The sequence below is a fragment of the Balaenoptera musculus genome, chromosome 20, assembly GCF_009873245.2.
Source record: "Balaenoptera musculus isolate JJ_BM4_2016_0621 chromosome 20, mBalMus1.pri.v3, whole genome shotgun sequence".
Classification (NCBI taxonomy): Eukaryota; Metazoa; Chordata; class Mammalia; order Artiodactyla; family Balaenopteridae; genus Balaenoptera; species Balaenoptera musculus.
In genome coordinates, this window is record NC_045804.1 from 43912942 (window position 1) to 43930834 (window position 17893).

Genomic DNA, 17893 nt, shown 5'->3' on the forward strand with positions numbered 1-17893 from the left:
CAAAATAAACTGATTAGATGGGGAGCTCTTACTTCCCATTCCATTTCCCCTTTTCTCACAAGGTTAAGTCGGCTGAAGTCGGGGTTGGTTAGAAAAAGCACACACACCTTGAGCCCTGGAAGGGAGGGAGGTGAGGTTCGCTCCGCAGCGCTCGGTGGGGCTCCGGGCTCCGCCCCGCCTGCCTGGGGCAGCTCAGCCCTCCTCGCCCGAGCCCCGGGAGGATGGAAGAGAAGGGGTTTCTAGCTGTCTTGGCAGGGGGAGGGGGAGGCGGCTGCTCCGGGTGCCAAGCTCTCTGAGCGCAGCACTCCGCGGCGCGCCGACACCCCCTCCCCCAGCCGGCTGCCGCTCGCTCCCCCTTCACCGCCGGAAGCCAGCCCCGCCCCCTCAACTCCATCCCGGCCCTTCTCGAGCCCCCTCCAGTCCGCACAGCCAATGGCGAGCCAGGGAGCCAGCGGAGCGACTCACCAAACAGCCAACTGGGGAGGCCCACTGGGAGGTCAGCCGCCCGGGATAGGCCAGCTACCCGCGGCCCCGGCCCTGGCACGGCTCCTCTTTGTTAGAGCTGCCCCCATCTCTCCAGGCCCCCACCCCGAAGCCAGCAGCCCGGCAGCCCGGATGGGCCAGGTGATGCGGCGCCCCTTCTCCTGCTCCCCCGCCCACGCCCTACCTGGGTACTAGGAGTGACCCCCATCCAGGCAGTACCTCCCAGAGTGCATCAGACTTCCACAGCAATAGCCATCCGGAGACACCTGAGAGTAGAAAGATGCTCCCCAGGCCTCTCTGCCTCGCCCTTCTTTTCTCAGACTAATCAACTGCACTCCCTCATAACCGTGCATAGATTTAGGTTTGCATATTAGATCAGCTGCACACATCAATCCACCCTGTCTGAAACTCCTGCTTCCCGTGACGCAGAAATTAAGGGGGGAGGGGGGCGCATATTGGGAAGGGATTCATCTGGAAGTTGGTGCGCTGGGAGAAGGAATACATCAAATCATCTGCAACAAACAAAACACCAAAGACACACACACAGTTGGATCCAACCCAGCTCAGATACAAGCTATCCATATCCAATTAAACCCAAGCTAACCACTCCCTTAGCAGGTTTCAGTACAATTAGGAAACAAACATCTAAGTCTTGTTCAAGCCATACACCTAATATTAGAAAAAACTCTCAGGAACTGCCAGGCCTCCGCATAACTGGCAGGTTGCATCAAAACTTCAATCACTAACGTCAATGTTAAGGGCCTAACACTGCTGGGATGGAATATGCTAAAGACTGTAGAATATTTTCTTAGGTATAGTGGTGAAGCAGTAGTAGGGGTTCATTTAAGAAAAACAAAGTGGGGATGGGGAAGGCAAGTTATTACCTACACTGTCATTTTTGTCCACAAAATTCTTGCAACTAATGTTAAGTGTCTACCTCACACTACAATCCGGCTTAGTTCCCAAGTGCTACTACAATTTTTAAAAAACAACAACAAAACACTTTAAAATTAAGTAGCCTTTTCTTATGTGGAGCCCAAAGCATTTCATATATATATATAACCTCAGTGTTCTGGGAAGATGGAAAAGGAATTGTGTGACATGCCCATTTAAAAGCCAGCTCTTTTTTCTAACCCAAATTAAAAGGCTTGGGCTTAAATAGATTTATGGGGAACTTCATTGCTGTCTCATAGACTAGGTTCCAGATAAAAAGAACCAAATGTGAAAATTTTATTTTAAATACTGCCCACAAAAGTCTCCCAAATTAGCTAACGAGTCCATTCCCTTCCCAAATACATCTGACCTAAACAAAAATCCTCAAAAGCACAAAAGCAGTTACAACTCTCCATATCATTTAGCAATTCTCTGGCATTTTCCATATTAAAATAACTAAACAATACTTCAAGAAACTACTATTTTAAATAGCTGGCCTAAAAGCTACTCTTGATGACTAAGGTAAACAGCTGTGTCAGTACTTTCCTTCAAATTCTACTCTTCTTGAAAAAGGCAATTTTTCTCTCTTCAAGGATTAAACTAAAATTTAGGGAATTCCCTGGTGGTCCAGTGGTTAGGATTCCACGCTATCTCATTGCCAAGGGCCTGGGTTCAATCCCTGGTCAGAGAACTAAAATCCCACAAGCCGCACTGCGCGGCCAAAAAAAAAATCCTTCCAAGATCACTCATAAGCCCATTAATTTGCCAAGACATCAAAAACAAACAAATAAACATGCCAGTCTCACCATTATCACAAATGTTCTTGACAATTAGGTAATTCAGACAAAACTTCTAATATCCTCTTCTAAAATATAAATGAGGAACTCAGGGTATTTTGAATACCTTAACTAAAATTAAAAAATCAAATTTATCTTCATCTACACAGTCCAAGAAAACAGAGAGGGATTACAACTGTTTAACACAAGATCACAGGGGAAGCCCAAAACGCTTCCTCCTAAAGAGGAACTCAAGTCCAATTTCTTTTCATGCCCCTCAAATGTACTCTATCTTATTACCACTACCCTAACAGAGACCCTTACTACGTCTGTGGGGGAAACTATAACTTCTTTCTAGCCTCCCTCATTCCACATAGCACTGCTTTCACATCCATTTGCTCTTCCCCTTAAGAACTACAGAAACAGTTCAATTTATTGCACATTTACTAGGTGCAAGGCCCTGTGTCAAGGGGAAAAAAATATATATACATATATACACACACACACACACACACACACACATAAAATAGATAAATAACAAGGACTTACTGTATATCACAGAGAACTGTATTCAATATATTGTAATAAGTTATAATGGAAAAGAATCTGAAAAAAATATACATATAAATGAATCACTTTGCTGTACACCTGAAAAATATTGTAAGTCAACTATACTTCAGTTTAAAAAAATATACATAATAAATAATTATGATTTTATCATCATGATAAACCTATGAAATAGATATTTCCCCCATTTTTACAAAGAAACTGAGGTCCAGAGAGGCTGAACAATCTGCTCTAGGTCACAAAGGTGGTAAATGGAAAAGTCAATTTTAGAAGTTGAGTATTCCTGGCTCCAAGTCTAATACTCCTAACCATTAAGCTCTACTGTGGCTCTCTGGTGCCTATGCCATCCAACCAAGCTTCCACTCTATGGCTATTGTATGTTCCACAGTCTGGTGCTATCCTATGTTATCAAACTTACTCTCCACCTTTCCTCAGCAGTTTACCCCTATAGCAGACAGACCGATCTGCTTGCTCACTGTCCGTGTATCTTCCATTTTAACTTTCTTGCCATGACTTGTACTGTTATAACCATTCCATTTAAATCCTACCCATTCTTCAAGGCTCAGCTCAAATTCCACCTCCCTTGTGGAGCCTTCTTTAATACTGTCAGCTATGATTCCTTTTCTGAATCACTACTACACAATTTAGTACTTAACTGTTCTGTTGTCTAATATGTGATTTGTCTTCCTAATTTAGACTGTAAGTCAAAGCTTATATTACACTTGTCTTTGTATCTTCTCCTTTCCCAATTTTGCACAGTAAGTCATACATAGTAAAGTCCTCTATAAATATTTAGACCAGTAAACACTACAGCAAAAGAATGGTCCAAATCACTAAATGACCCAAGTTCTCATAACAGCCACCAAAGTTGAAATCATTAATAACTTCACTCATTTTCAAGATAGAACAAATAACCAAATTCTAACTCTGCCAGTACTGACCAAGGACTTATCCACTCTGTGCTTCAACAATATCATGGACAAATTGCTAGGAGGGGATTCAAGAGGGCTGATAATGTTTCTTGATCTGAGAACTAGTTACATAAGTATGTTCAATTTGTGAAAATTCACTGAGCTGTACACTTAATGTGCACTTTCCTATACATATATTTTATCTTAATAAAAAGTTTTAAAACATCAAGTTTCAGATTGTATTATAAGATAAACACATCTTTTTTTTTTTAACACATCTATTTTTTAAGTACATATGAATATTATATATATTTCTCTAGGTCCAAGAAAATATCTGTACGTATATACACCAATCTGTCAACAGTAGTAACCACTGAGAGGAGGAAAAGAGGGGTACGGAGGAATGAAGGAGAAAAATTTTTTATATTTGTTTTACTCAACCTTTTAAAAGATAAAAAACATGCATTAATTTTGTAATTTTAATAGATTAGCTGAGTAGTAGAATTACAACTTATTATTTTTGTAATTTTTAAACTTTCTGTGTTGAACATGACTTACATTCATAATCAGCAAAAGATATTAAAACACAAAACAAACATACCATCTCTCAGAAATAGAAGGAAAAGATCAATGGGTTGGATTGAAAACTAGTTTAGGTAACATCCATCTAGTCTGATCATTGTTTGCACTACAATATTTCTTGAGTACTCTATTTTGCAAATTTCCCAAATGACATTTTTAACAAGCAAAAAAACCCAAAAAAGGTGCCTTTGATGCTTAATTTACTCAAATCAAAATAAACATACAGCTTTCAGCAGAACCAGATAACAAAAATAAAACAATAACAATGATCTATTCTGAACCTAAGCTAAACACTATTAAAAAGGCATTTTCCAAATCAAAACTTCGAGGTACCACCTCACACCAGTCAGAATGGCCATCATTAAAAAGTCTACAAATAACAAATGCTGGAGAGAGTATGGAGAAAAGGGAACCCTCCTACACTGTTGGTGGGAATGTAAATTGGTGCAGCCACTATGGAAAACAGTATGGAGGTTCCTCAAAAACTAAAAATAGAGCTGCCATATGATCCAGAAATCCCACTCCTGCACACATATCCAGACAAAACTATAATTTGAAAAGATACATGCACCCCACCCCCCATGTTCATAGCAGCACTATTTACAATAGCCAAGACATGGAAGCAACCTAAATGTCCATCAACAGATAAATGGATAAAGAAGATGTGGTATATATAAACAATGGAATGCTACTCAGCCAGAAAAAAATGAAATAATGCCATTTGCAGCAATGCAGATGGACCTAGAGATTATCATACTAAGTGAAGTAAATCAGAAGCAGGGGGAGGATGAATTCAGAGACTGGGATTGACATATACTGATACTATGTATAAAATAGATAACTAATGAGAACCTACTTTATAGCACAGGGAACTCTACTCAATGCTCTGTGGTGACCTAAACGGGAAGGAAATCCAAAAAAGAGGGGATGTATATATACATATAGCTGATTCACTTTGTACGGTAGAAACTAACACAACATTGGAAAGCAACTGTACTCCAATAAAAATAAAAAAAATAAAAGCGACAAATACCACATGATGTGACTTATATGTGGAATCTAAAATATGCACAAATTAACTTATTTACAAAACAGAAACAGACTCACAGACATAGAACAGACTTGTGGTTACCAAGGGGGAGGGTGTGGGGGAGGGAGGGATTGGAAGTTTGGGATTAGCAGATGCAAACTATTATATATAGATTGGATAAACCACAAGGTCCTACTGTATAGCACAGGGAACTATATACAATATCCTGTAATAAAGCATAATGGCAAAGAAAAAAAATAAAACTTTAGTGTTAAAAAATAAGTAAGTAAATAAATAAATAAAATTAAATAAAATAAAAAGGCATTGTCCTCATAAAGACCCACTAGTGACATTTCACAAAATTCAAACACCCAAGAGACAGAACACAGACATTGATGAGGAAATTTTTTATTCACTAGACTTAAAGAGAACAACAGGTCTGAAAAAACAAGTGTGAAAACTTGGGGGGAAAAAAGAAAAAAGGCAATGCCTTGACTATTATTTCAATGTAGCAAGGTATTCTTTTAACCTTTTTTTTTAACTGGCTGCAGTTTCTCTTTCAGACACTAGAGGGAAGTATAAAATCCATTCACTGTATCTTTGGGAATTCAATTCATTCATTCATTCACTCACATCACCACGTATTTAGTGCATTCCTACATACCAGGAGCTTCATTAGACCCCAGAGACAAAAAGACAAATAAGCTACAAACTCTGTCTTTAAGGTGCTTAGTCTAGTGAAGGGAGACACCAGTTTGAAAAAAAAGGCAAACTACAACAAAGAATGCACATGAGAACCAAACCCCAACTTTTGCAAGACTGTGGGTTTGGGGCAGGACGGTTAGGCAGAGGGAGAAAAAAACATGTGTCCATATAAAAATTCATACTAGACAAACCAGCTTATCAAAACTGGCTTATTCGGGCTTCCCTGGTGGCGCAGTGGTTGAGAATCTGCCTGCCAATGCAGGGGACACGGGTTCGAGCCCTGGTCTGGGAAGATCCCACATGCCGCGGAGCAACTGGGCCCATGAGCCACAATTACTGAGCCTGCGCGTCTGGAGCCTGTGCTCCGCGACAAGAGAGGCCGCGATAGTGAGAGGCCCGCGCACCGCTATGAAGAGTGGCCCCCGCTTGCCACAACTAGAGAAAGCCCTCGCACAGAAACGAAGACCCAACACAGCCATAAATAAAATAAATAAATTTAAAAAACAAAAAAAAACAAAAAAAACAAAAAAACTGGCTTATTCTCCTATTTACAATTTTCCCACCTTAATCTAAATGGAAATAGCTTCACTTAGAAGGTATCTTTAAACTGTTATCTATAGAAAGTAGAGGAGTGAGGCATTAACGTGTGTGGAAGATTTGCTAAAATATCTAGTTGGCTAGGTTTCAAAATCAATTGTACGCAGTTTAAAAAGCATGAAGGTAACAGATACAATTGGAGTTAAGACTGCTTACATGATAATAAAAATTCTCATTTGAGATCAGGATAAATTACACTACACTCCCCTGAAAAGAGCATGTCAAGGATAAATAAATAAGTAGAAGTTTCCTAAATGTGCTCTCTCTTATGCAAATTAAGTTTCCCAAGTTAGGAAATAGAGTACTCTGACAATTCACTTCCACTGATGCCTTTGAAAAGCCTCTGTAAAGGGACATCTTGGTTGGAAAATCATTTCCCCACCTAAATAATTCAAGCCTACATAGGAAAGATGAAGACTTTAACTGATAAAGCAGAATTAAAACTCAAAGTCACCAAAAGGGCAATGGAAACATTTGGGTGGTGTATTTTGCCCTAATCCTCAAAATGACTGTTGCATCTTTTGCTATGGTTTGGGATGTTTGGATTGTGTGTGTTGGGGGTGGAGAGTTGGAGAGAAGGAACAAGTTGTTAATTTCTCATACTGATGGAGTAGCACATGGTAGAAAAAGTAAAAGCCAACATCCTGAAAAAGTTTCACACACATACACAAAATGAGACAGCAAACTTGTGAATCAAGCATGATTTGGCATCTTTAAATGAAGAGCCAATTCCCTTCTAGTGCCAAAGCCAATGGCTTCTCCTGTAGATAAAATGGCACAGTTCCTGAAAAAGCCCTGGACGCTGTTTCCCCACAATCCTATAATCTGTCAGAAGACAGAAAACAAAAAGAAGGCTCTGCCAGCCAGAAAAAGCAAATTATAACCAACACAGAGCCAACACTTTACTTCAGACAGAAGGAGCTTTTCTATGCATTTTTGGAAGGAAAGAGACAAAAGAAGCTTACCATTGCTCAAATAACCAAGGCAAACATTTTAACCAAATATCATCTTGGATAAGCATTTGATGCAATAGCCTGCTTTCTCATTTATACATAGCCCTTAAAGAATATTTGCAACAAATTGGTCACAAAATACGAAGAATTTTTACAAGTCAATAAGAAAAAGAAACAACCGAAGGGGAAATTTTCAAAGGGCATGAACTAGTTAGTAGTCACAGAAGAAATACATAAGATCAAGTACGACATATATTCCATATTGTTAGGAAGTAGTGGAAAGTGCCTTCTCCATACAGTCCCAAAGGTATTTTGGCTTGATAGGCCTGCCAACTGCAAGCCTCCAGAATGAAAAGAAGAACAATAACAAAAGATAAGGGTGCCTCAAATCATCATGTTGTACACTTTAGTATCTTCCAATTTTATTAATCAATTATACCTTAATAAAGCTGGAAAAAATATACATTCCTAAAAATATATGATAGAAGCTTTGTGAAATATCTACTCTGGAAAAGAAACAAGAAACAATTAAGTAGAATGGATACAGGTCAACTGCAAATCAAATCCAAAGGAACTAAAATAAGAATTTAAGATGAACCTTTACCTATGAACTTGAAGCCAATCCCTGAGTCTACAATGAGCAAGGCAGATGATGGCAGCAAATAACAGAAAGCTTAAATACAACCACAAATGTAAAGCATCTCCAAGAAAGAAAGCTTACTCCACTGTCTTTGCTGTAGAAGCAGACCATTCAGGGACCCCTTTTCCAGTCACCAAATGCAAAAATAAAGCGAATAATGCCCGGGTGCGGCAAAAACAAGTACAGTCTTCCCATCAAAGAGGAAAAGAAACCTAAACCTTTCACTTGTCCTTGATACAAAGAGGTAATGGATTGTGGAACCGAAATTCCAGAAAAAAGATTCAATTCCAACCTATGTAAAGCTAAGAACTTCATGTCACTTTGTTCTAAAATTAGCAATACACAGGTCTCCACTGAAAAAAATAATACACAAGATCCCAACTGAGCTGTCAGCAGGGTAAAGTTCTGAGCACGTCAGCAGACTATTGCTTAACCATTTCCCTTATCGGTTTTAAACATCAAAAGAACCACATCCCAGTTTTCCTCTATTGTTAATGCTACTTTAGAGGCTGAGAAAAATTTAGTTCATCAGATTCAAATTTCAGGCATTTTCTAAGTACATTATAGGTAATGATGCCACCAATTCTATATTTAGACTCAGGTGTGGAACAAGGAGTGCTAGTTTTGTCTGAAATGGCACTGTCTCTCTTTAAAGCGTAACTGCAACCATCACCTAAGCCTGCATTAAAATGTCTATATGGTGTTGCCTAAAATAAAATGCTTTTTCAATGCTTTTTTTGAGTGGTTCTATTGATTGGCTGTGACACTTTAAATATAGATAATAAATCACCACCACCAGTCCTTTAAACAGTCAGAATTTTAACTGCCATAGGGTGGCACTCACACCCTCACTTGAACCAAAAAGCCAAGATGGTAAAACCCTTGTGATAAGAAACCTCTAAAGTGATATTATAATAAACCTTTAGAAAATATTCTCTTTAGTAAAAAGTTGTCTCATTATGGTTCTATAATTGTTACACTCCAGAAATTAGGATAGCAATCTTTTCCCAAATCCTGAGCTATTTTTTTCTGCATATAGTATTTATAAAAATATATCACCGGGACTTCCCTGGTGGCGCAGTGGTTGAGAATCTGCCTGCCAATGCAGGGCACACGGGTTCGAGCCCTGGTCTGGGAAAATTCTACATGCCGCGGAGCAACTAGGCCCGTGAGCCACAACTACTGAGCCTGCGCGTCTGGAGCCTGTGCTCCGCAACAAGAGAGGCCGCAATAGTGAGAGGCCCGCGCACCGCGATGAAGAGTGGCCCCCACTTGCCACAACTAGAGAAAGCCCTCGCACAGAAACGAAGACCCAACACAGCCAAAAATAAATAAATTAATTAATTTTTTTAAAAAAAGAATCCGTCTGCCAATGTAGAGGACACGGGTTCGAGCCCTGGTCCGGGAAGAACCCACATGCCGCGGAGCAACTAAGCCCGTGCGCCACAACTACTGAGCCTGTGCTCTAGAGCCCACGAGCCACAACTACTGAAGCCAGCTCTCCACAACTACTGAAGCCCGCGTGCCTAGAGCCGGTGCTCCGCAACAAGAGAAACCCCCGCAATAAGAAGCCCGCGCACCGCAACGAAGAGTAGCCCCCACTCGCCGCAACTTGAGAAAGCCCGCGTGCAGCAATGAAGACCCAACGCAGCCAAAAATAAAATAAATAAATTTATTAAAAAAATATATATATATATATATATATCACCTTTCTCAAAAGGAACTTAAGGGCTCTAAGAGACAGCATATTGCTAATTTTCACAACATCCCAATAAAGAACTATTATTTAGCATTTATATCACACTTTAACTTGCAAAAGTGTTTTACAATTATTTTCATTAGTAGTCATGCCTCACAACCACCCACTGAGCTAAACTGGTCCTATTATCTTCATTTGACAGCTGAGAAAACTGATGTATCATAAAGCCAAGGTCAAGCCAGTCTGCTTTTCCAAGACCAGGGACCTGATCCTTAAATACAGTCTCATTCACTCACCAGTGTATGTGTATTGTTCATAACCCTAGTTAAACTAGGGGGTTTTTTTGGTTTTTTTTTTTAAATAAATTTATTTTATTTATTTTTGGCTGTGTTGGGTCTTTGTTGCTGTGTGCGGGCCTTCTCTAGTTGTGGCAAGCGGGGACTACTCTTCACTGCAGTGCGTGGGCCTCTCATTGCGGTGGCCTCTCTTGTTGCGGTGCATGGGCTCTAGGCGCGCGGGCTTCAGTAGTTGTGGCATGTGGGCTCAGTAGTTGTAGCTCGCGGGCTCCAGAGAGCAGGCTCAGCAGTTGTGGTGCACGGGCCTAGTTGCTCCGCGGCATGTGGGATCCTCCCGGACCAGGGCTCAAACCTGTGTCCCCTGCATTGGCAGGCGGATTCTTAACCACTGCACCACCAAGGAAGCCCCTAAGCTAGGTTTTGAGAGAACAGAAATCTACCTAAAATGATGGTACAAAAACATTAAGATTATAATGCTTTAACAAAAATATATAACCACATTGGAATACAAATAGGTAAGAATTTAGTAACAACGACACAGGAAGTTTTTAGAAATAGGCTTCCAAAACCTCGCTGTCATCATACGAAAATGAAATGCTTTTCATCTCATTTGCTCCCTCCAACCACTACAATCAGACATCTATCTCCACCAGTCCAATGATAGTTCTAACTCAAGATCACCAATAATCTCTAGGTTGCCAAATCCCACAGGTACTTCTCTGCTCTTATCTGAGACAGCAATGCAATACAGTGGTCCACTCCCTTCTTTGCATGTTCTTTACTTGGCTTCCATAACATCATTTTTCCTGGTTTTCCTCCTACCTCACTGGCTGCTCCTTCTCTGTCAGACCTCTCTTCTCTAGACACAAACCATTCTAGGTGACCTCCTGATTGAATTCCATGATTTCAACTTCTATCTACCCGTTGATGATCTCCAAGTCTACAATTCCAGCCCAGACTTCTCCCTGGAATGCCAGGCTTTTCTACCCAACTATCTTACAGCTCCAGTTGGCTGTCGAACAAGCAGCTCGAACTCGACATGACCAAAACAGAATTCTTGATAAATATGTTCTGCCACAGTCTTACCCATATCAATAAATATAATCACCATTTACCTACCTACTTCTCCAGCCAATAATGGGGAAGTTAGCCATGATTTCTCTCTTTACCTCACTCCCCTGGCTGCTGACAATTCCTGAGCAAGCCCTGTCAACTTCATTTCCAAAAGATATCCCAAATCTACTACTTTTCTACAGCTCTTCTAGCATCTCCCCAATCCAAGTCACCATCAACTCATCTGAATTAATACAATAGCCTTGTAACTAGTCTCCTTGCCTCCACTCTTGATCCCTCTACAATCCAGTTCTACACAGTAACCAGAGTATCTTTTTAAAATTACAAATCAACTTACATCACATCCCTGCTTAAAAGCCTCCAAAGGGGGGCTTCCCTGGTGGCGCAGTGGTTGAGAATCTGCCTGCCAATGCAGGGGACACGGGTTCGAGCCCTGGTCTGGGAAGATCCCACATGCCGCGGAGCAACTGGGCCCGTGAGCCACAATTACTGAGCCTGCGCGTCTGGAGCCTGTGCTCCGCAACAAGAGAGGACACGACAGTGAGAGGCCCGCGCACCGCGATGAAGAGTGGCCCCCGCTTGCCGCAACTGGAGAGGGCCCTCGCACAGAGACGGGGACCCAACACAGCCATGAATAAATAAATTAATTAATTTAAAAAAAAATCCGTTTAAAAAAAAAAAAAAAAGCCTCCAAAGGAAGCAGACTACCCTAGCTTTCAAATCTCAACGTCATATGGCCTCTGTCCTCTTCTTGCATCACTCTCCCTCTCACCCACCATATTCAAGCCACATTGGCCTTATTCCTGTTCCTCCAACATACGGAGTTCATTCCTTCTTAGTTTTGCACTGGAATGTTTGATCTGCTAATCCTTGTATCCTCCTGGATCTTAAATGCCATACCCTCAGAGAGATATTCCCTATTCTCCCAATCTAAAGTAGCTATCCATTCATCCTCTAATACATCATTCTATTTTAATGCTCTGCAACTGATTTTTTAAAAGTTGTTTGTTGTCTGTTTACCCTCACTAGAACATCAGCTCCACAAGAACAGGGACTGTGTTTACCAGAGAATTGTTAGTTCCCAACACATACTAGAAACTCAATAAATTTGGCAGGCTTAGTTGTTAGGTGCTGCTGAACTTAAAAGGGTAAAAAAGACATAACCCCTACCCACAAAGAGCTCACAATCCAGTTGAGGAAACAAAACATTAGAATAATAAGTGTAATGCTAACAGGATACTAAAATATCAGAGCAGCCCAGAAGCAGGAGTGATTAATTCTGACTTGGAAATTAGGAAGACTTCACAGAAGAAATGAGCTATGAGCTAAATCCTAAAGATTAATCAGGAGATTCACTAGATTATTGGTTATGTCTGTCTGCCTGTTTTGGAAGTGTCCTTGGAGGGAAAGGAAACAGCCTAAGCAAAAACATAATGAGGAAAGGAGGAAGGAAGACGGAATCAAGCATGTGCTATGTATCAGGCACTGTGGGTAATGAAGGGTTTGAAAGCGAAAGTGCATAAGTAGTCTTAGAACTTAGGAAGATCACTCTTGTGGCAGTGTGGTGGATCAAGTGAACGATGATAAGACCTGAGGCATACAGACCAGTTAGGAGGTTACTGCAACGGTCCAAGTGAGAAATGAAAATGGTCTAACCCAAGACTTCAACAATATGGCTGGAAAGGAAACGGCAGGTTTAGGAGACCTTGAAGGTTAAAATCAGACCTAGGTATCAACCAGATATGAGTGATGAAGGAGAAGGAAGAAACAAGGTCAAGTCCAAAGTTTTTGATTTAGGCAACTGTGTGGCTGTTAATACCATTCAACTAGGCAGGAAATCTAGAATGTTTAGATTTTGTGGGGAAGACAATGAATTCTGTGATGCCTATGCAAGGTCTAGGTGGGTTTTGGAAATATAGGCCTGGATTCTAGGAGGGAAGGAGGGATGGCGCAGGGGAGAGGGAAAGAGAGAGAAAGAGAGAGATGTGAGTTAAACCTAGAGATCTGGAGAATTTGTCTGTGTGTGCAGTGAATTACATCACCTGTGAAAAGAAGAAATAAAGACAGACTAAAGATTCGGCTGAAAGAGAAACAGTGATACAACAAGGTCACAGAGGATTAACAGTATAGTGAAGAAAGGAAAGGCCAACATGAATATAGTAAACTCTATAGGTGTGGAAGAAAGAAGCAAAGATAATTTCCACTTGACAGCCTTTGAGAGAAAGGTGGGAGAGAGAGTAACATCAAAGGACTAGAGATTAATGATTTGCCAAGAACAGGCAAATATTTAGGTGAGATAATAGAAGCCTAATTGGATACCCAACAATCCCCTACTAAGAGGAAATATCTTATTTTATCTAAATAAAAGTCCTTACTCAGAAATTTGAGATCTGATGGAAAACCAGAGTATTTGTGGAAAAAAAGGGCACAGGAGAGACATGATCCAGAAACACTAGCAAATAGTTCAAATTATCTGTCACCAAAAAAGCAGTAGCAAAGGGAAGAGGATGGATGCCCAGCAGAGGGGTGCACCAGGTCTTCATTTTGGCTGCACCAGGTCTTTGCTGTGGCACGGGTGATCTTCGTTGTGGCATATGGGATATAGTTCCCTGACCAGCTATCGAACCCAGGCCCCCTGCACTGGGAGCACCGGGTCTTACCCAATGGACCACGAGGGAAGTCCCCTCATTATGTATCTTTTAAATTATTTAAAATATATTCAACAAAGAAATTAAGTTTAAAAATTCAAATATTTAAGAAGTTATATTTCTGGAATTCTTTCATGTTTTTAAAGACTTCTTTAAAATCTTCTTTAAAGTCTTCTACCCTCAGACTTTCTTTCTTAAAAATTTTACACAGGGACTTCCCTGGTGGCACAGTGGTTAAGAATCCCCCTGCCAATGCAGGGGACATGGGTTCGAGCCCTGGTCCGGGAAGAGCCCACATGCCATGGAGCAACTAAGCCCGTGCACCACAACTACTGAGCCTGCGCTCTAGAGCCCGTGAGCCACAACTACTGAAGCCCGTGTGCCTAGAGCCCACGCTCAGCAACAAGAGAATCCACCGCAATCAGAAGCCCACACACCGCAACGAAGAGTAGACCCTGAGAAAGCCTGTGCACAGCAATGAAGACCCAACGCAGCCATAAATAAATAAATAAATAAATTTTACACAGTAAAATTCATTTTATAGTGTTCAGTTCTAAGAATTCTCATAAATTCATAAAGTCATATAACTATAACCACAAACAAGGTACAGAACAGTTCTATCACCTCCCCAAAATATCCTCATGCTACCCCTTTGTAGTCAAACACTTCACCTACCTTTAACCCAAGGCAATCATTGATCTGTTCTCCATCATCCCTATAGTTTTGAGTTTTCCAGAATGTCATATAAATTCAATCGTGTAGTGAGTAGTTTTTTTTTTAATTGAAGTATAGCTGATTTACAAAGTTGTGGTAGTTTCAGGTGTACAACAAAGTGATTCAGTTATATATATATGATATATATATATATATATATATCACATATATATATACACACACACACACACATATATACATTTTCTTTCAAATTCTTTTCCATTATAGTTTATTATAAGATATTGAATATAGTTCCCTGTACTATACAGTAGGTCCTGGTTGTAGAGAGTAGCCTTTTTGAGTATGGCTTCTTTCACTTACCATGATGCATATGAGATTCATTCACGTTACTGCATATATGAATAGTTCCTTTTTGTTGCTGAGTAGTATTCCATTGTATGGATATATCACAGTTGGTTTTTCCATTCCAAAGTTGAGGGACATTCAGGTTGTTTCCAGTTTTGGGTGAGTACCAATAAAGCTGCTATAAATATTCACATACAGGTTTTTGTGTCAGAGGTTGTCATTTCATTTGGGTAAACACCTGGGTCACATGGTTAAGTGTATGTTTTATTTTATAAGAAACCACCACAGTGTTTTCCAAAGTTCCAATTGTTCCGCATCCTCATCAGTCCATAATCTAGACAGTTTTCTTTTGTTGTTTTTTAGTCATTCTAATGGTATATCTCATTATGATTTTAATTTGCATTTTTCTAATGACTAAGATGTTGAGGACATTTTCATGAGCTTATTTGCCATCCATATATCTCCTCTGGTGAAGTCATTCAAATCTCTCACCCATTTTTTTAATGGTGTCATTTAGCTTTTCTTCTTGATGAGTTTTGAGCTCTTTATACATTCTATACACAGTTCCTATCTTGATATATGACTTGCAAATACTTTCTCCCAGTCTGTGTCTTGTCTTTTGCAGAGTAAAAGTTTTAAATTTTGATGAAGCCCAATTTATCAATTTTTTTTTATGGATCTTGCTTTTGGTACCGTATCTAAGAACTCTTTGCCTAACTCAAGGTAACAAGGATTTTCTCCTGTTTCATTCTAAATATTTTTTAGTTTTCCATTTTACATTTAGGTCTGTGATTGATCTTGAGTTAATTTTTACATAAGGTGTGAAGTGTAGGTTGAGGTTCTTTTTTTTCTTTTTTTTGCATATAGATATCTAGTTGTTCCAATGACTAGCGGTTGAGAAAACTATCCTTTCTCCGTTGACTTGCCTTTGCACCTCCGTCAAAAATCAAACAGCCCTATTTAATAGTGTGGGTCGGGCTTCCCTGGTGACGCAGTGGTTGAGAATCTGCCTGCCAATGCAGGGGACACGGTTCGAGCCCTGGTCTGGGAAGATCCCACATGCCGCGGAGCAACTAGGCCCGTGAGCCACAACTACTGAGCCTGCGCGTCTGGAGCCTGTGCTCCGCAACAAGAGACGCCACGACAGTGATAGGCCCGCGCACTGCGATGAAGAGTGGCCCCCACTCGCCGCAGCTGGAGAAAGCCCTCGCACAGAAACGAAGATCCTAAACAGCCGAAAATAAATAAATTTAAAAAAAAAATAGTGTGGGTCTATTTCTCGATTCTCTATTCTGTTCATTGATCTATATATCTATCCTTTTGCCAATACCACACTGTCTTGGTTACCGTAGTTCTTTAGTAAGTCTTAAAATCAGGTAGTATGAGTCTCCCAACTTTGTTAACCTTTTTCAAAATTGTTTTGGCTATTTTATTCCCATATAAATTTTAGAATCAACTTGTCAAGGATTTTTTCAGCTTCCCCAAAACTGTCTACTTATAGATGGAAATTGGCTGCCTAGGTTAACCTTAAGAAAGACGATGGGGTTACAGGCTTCCCTGGTGGCCCAGTGGTTGAGAATCCACCTGCCAATGCAGGGTACACGGGTTCGAGCCCTGGTCCGGTAGGATCCCACATGCTGCAGAGCAACTAAGCCCGTGCGCCACAACTACTGAGCCTGCAAGCCACAACTACGGAGCCCGCGAGCCACAACTACTGAAGCCCATGCACCTAGAGCCTGTGATCCGCAATGAGAAGCCACTGCAATGAGAAGCCCTCGCACCGCAACGAAGAGTAGCCCCCACTCACAACTAGAGAAAGCCCACGTGCAGCAACGAAGACTCTACACAGCCATAAATAGATAAATAAACAAACGATGGGGGTATTGTACGGGTTGGAAATTCTAGGCTTATTTTTCAAGGTTCTGATTTTTCACTTGCACAGCTGTTTTGAGATTTCCTTGCAGCTGTGAAGGGAAGAAAAATGCTTTGTATAAAGATGTGTATTAATATTATTTGGTACAATAAAGTTGAAAACACAATTTTCCTGAAAAACATGCTGTTTATTTCAAACAGTGAAAATAAAAATGTTAAACTTATTATACTTTACAAACAACAGTCCCTCTGCTGCCAGTAATCCTAACTCCAAGTCATCCTTCAGGTGTTACATTGAACATTCTTTCATCCATCCACATGCCTTTCTTGATCCCCCAAATATGGGTTAAGGGTTAACATGTTTCCATTGCACCCTGAGGTCCTCTAACATCCCTCTTAACACATTATATTCTATAACTGATGGCTAACTTTGTTTCTCCCATCAGGACATAAACTCTGGGTGGGCAGAACTAGCTACACTAGCTAATTCATTCTTAGCTCCCAGCACAGAGTAGGCAATGCATAAATCTTTGTTGTGAATGGCCAATTGCTTTGAATGACCGGAAGAAACTGAAAAGAGAATGTCCTACCTTGTCGACATACTGTAAAAGGAATCCTCCAGAAGAGTAAAAGGGGATAACAGCTGTTAAAAAGGAGAGATCTTGGGGCTTCCCTGGTGGCGCAGTGGTTAAGAATCTGCCTGCCAACGCAGGGGACACGGGTTGGTCCGGGAAGATCTCACATGCTGCGAAGAAACTAAGCCAGCATGCCACAACTACTGAAGCTCACACACCTAGAGCCTGTGCTCCGCAACAAGACGCCACCTCAATGAGAAGCCCACGCACCGCAACGAAGAGTACCCCCACTCCCCCCAACTAGAAAAAGCCCACATGCAGCAACGAAGACCCAACGCAGCCAAAAATAAATATATAAATATTTTTTAAAAAAGAGATCTTCAATGAATACATGAAGAAATGGAGGGCAAACCTATAGGTTAAACGATAAATAGTAGACATATGAAATCATTCTGTATGGACCTATTTGGATACTGTTCCAAACAAACAGCTGAAAAATTATTGAGATAATTGGGGAAATGTGAAAACTAAC

General features: G+C 40.6%; 1 protein-coding gene across 3 annotated transcripts in view; it reads right to left on the minus strand.

Annotated features, from left to right (window-relative positions):
* Positions 1–17893, minus strand: part of FAM222B (family with sequence similarity 222 member B) — a 64424-nt gene that overhangs the window by 37329 nt on the left and 9202 nt on the right. Inside the window, exon 1 of one of the 3 annotated variants that reach the window (XM_036836578.1) lies at positions 108–315. The exons of the other annotated variants lie outside the window; for them this stretch is intronic. The gene's annotated coding sequence lies outside the window, so the exon portion shown is untranslated. Of the gene's footprint in view, positions 1–107; positions 316–17893 lie in introns of those variants that run through there. 3 annotated transcript variants of the gene reach the window in all.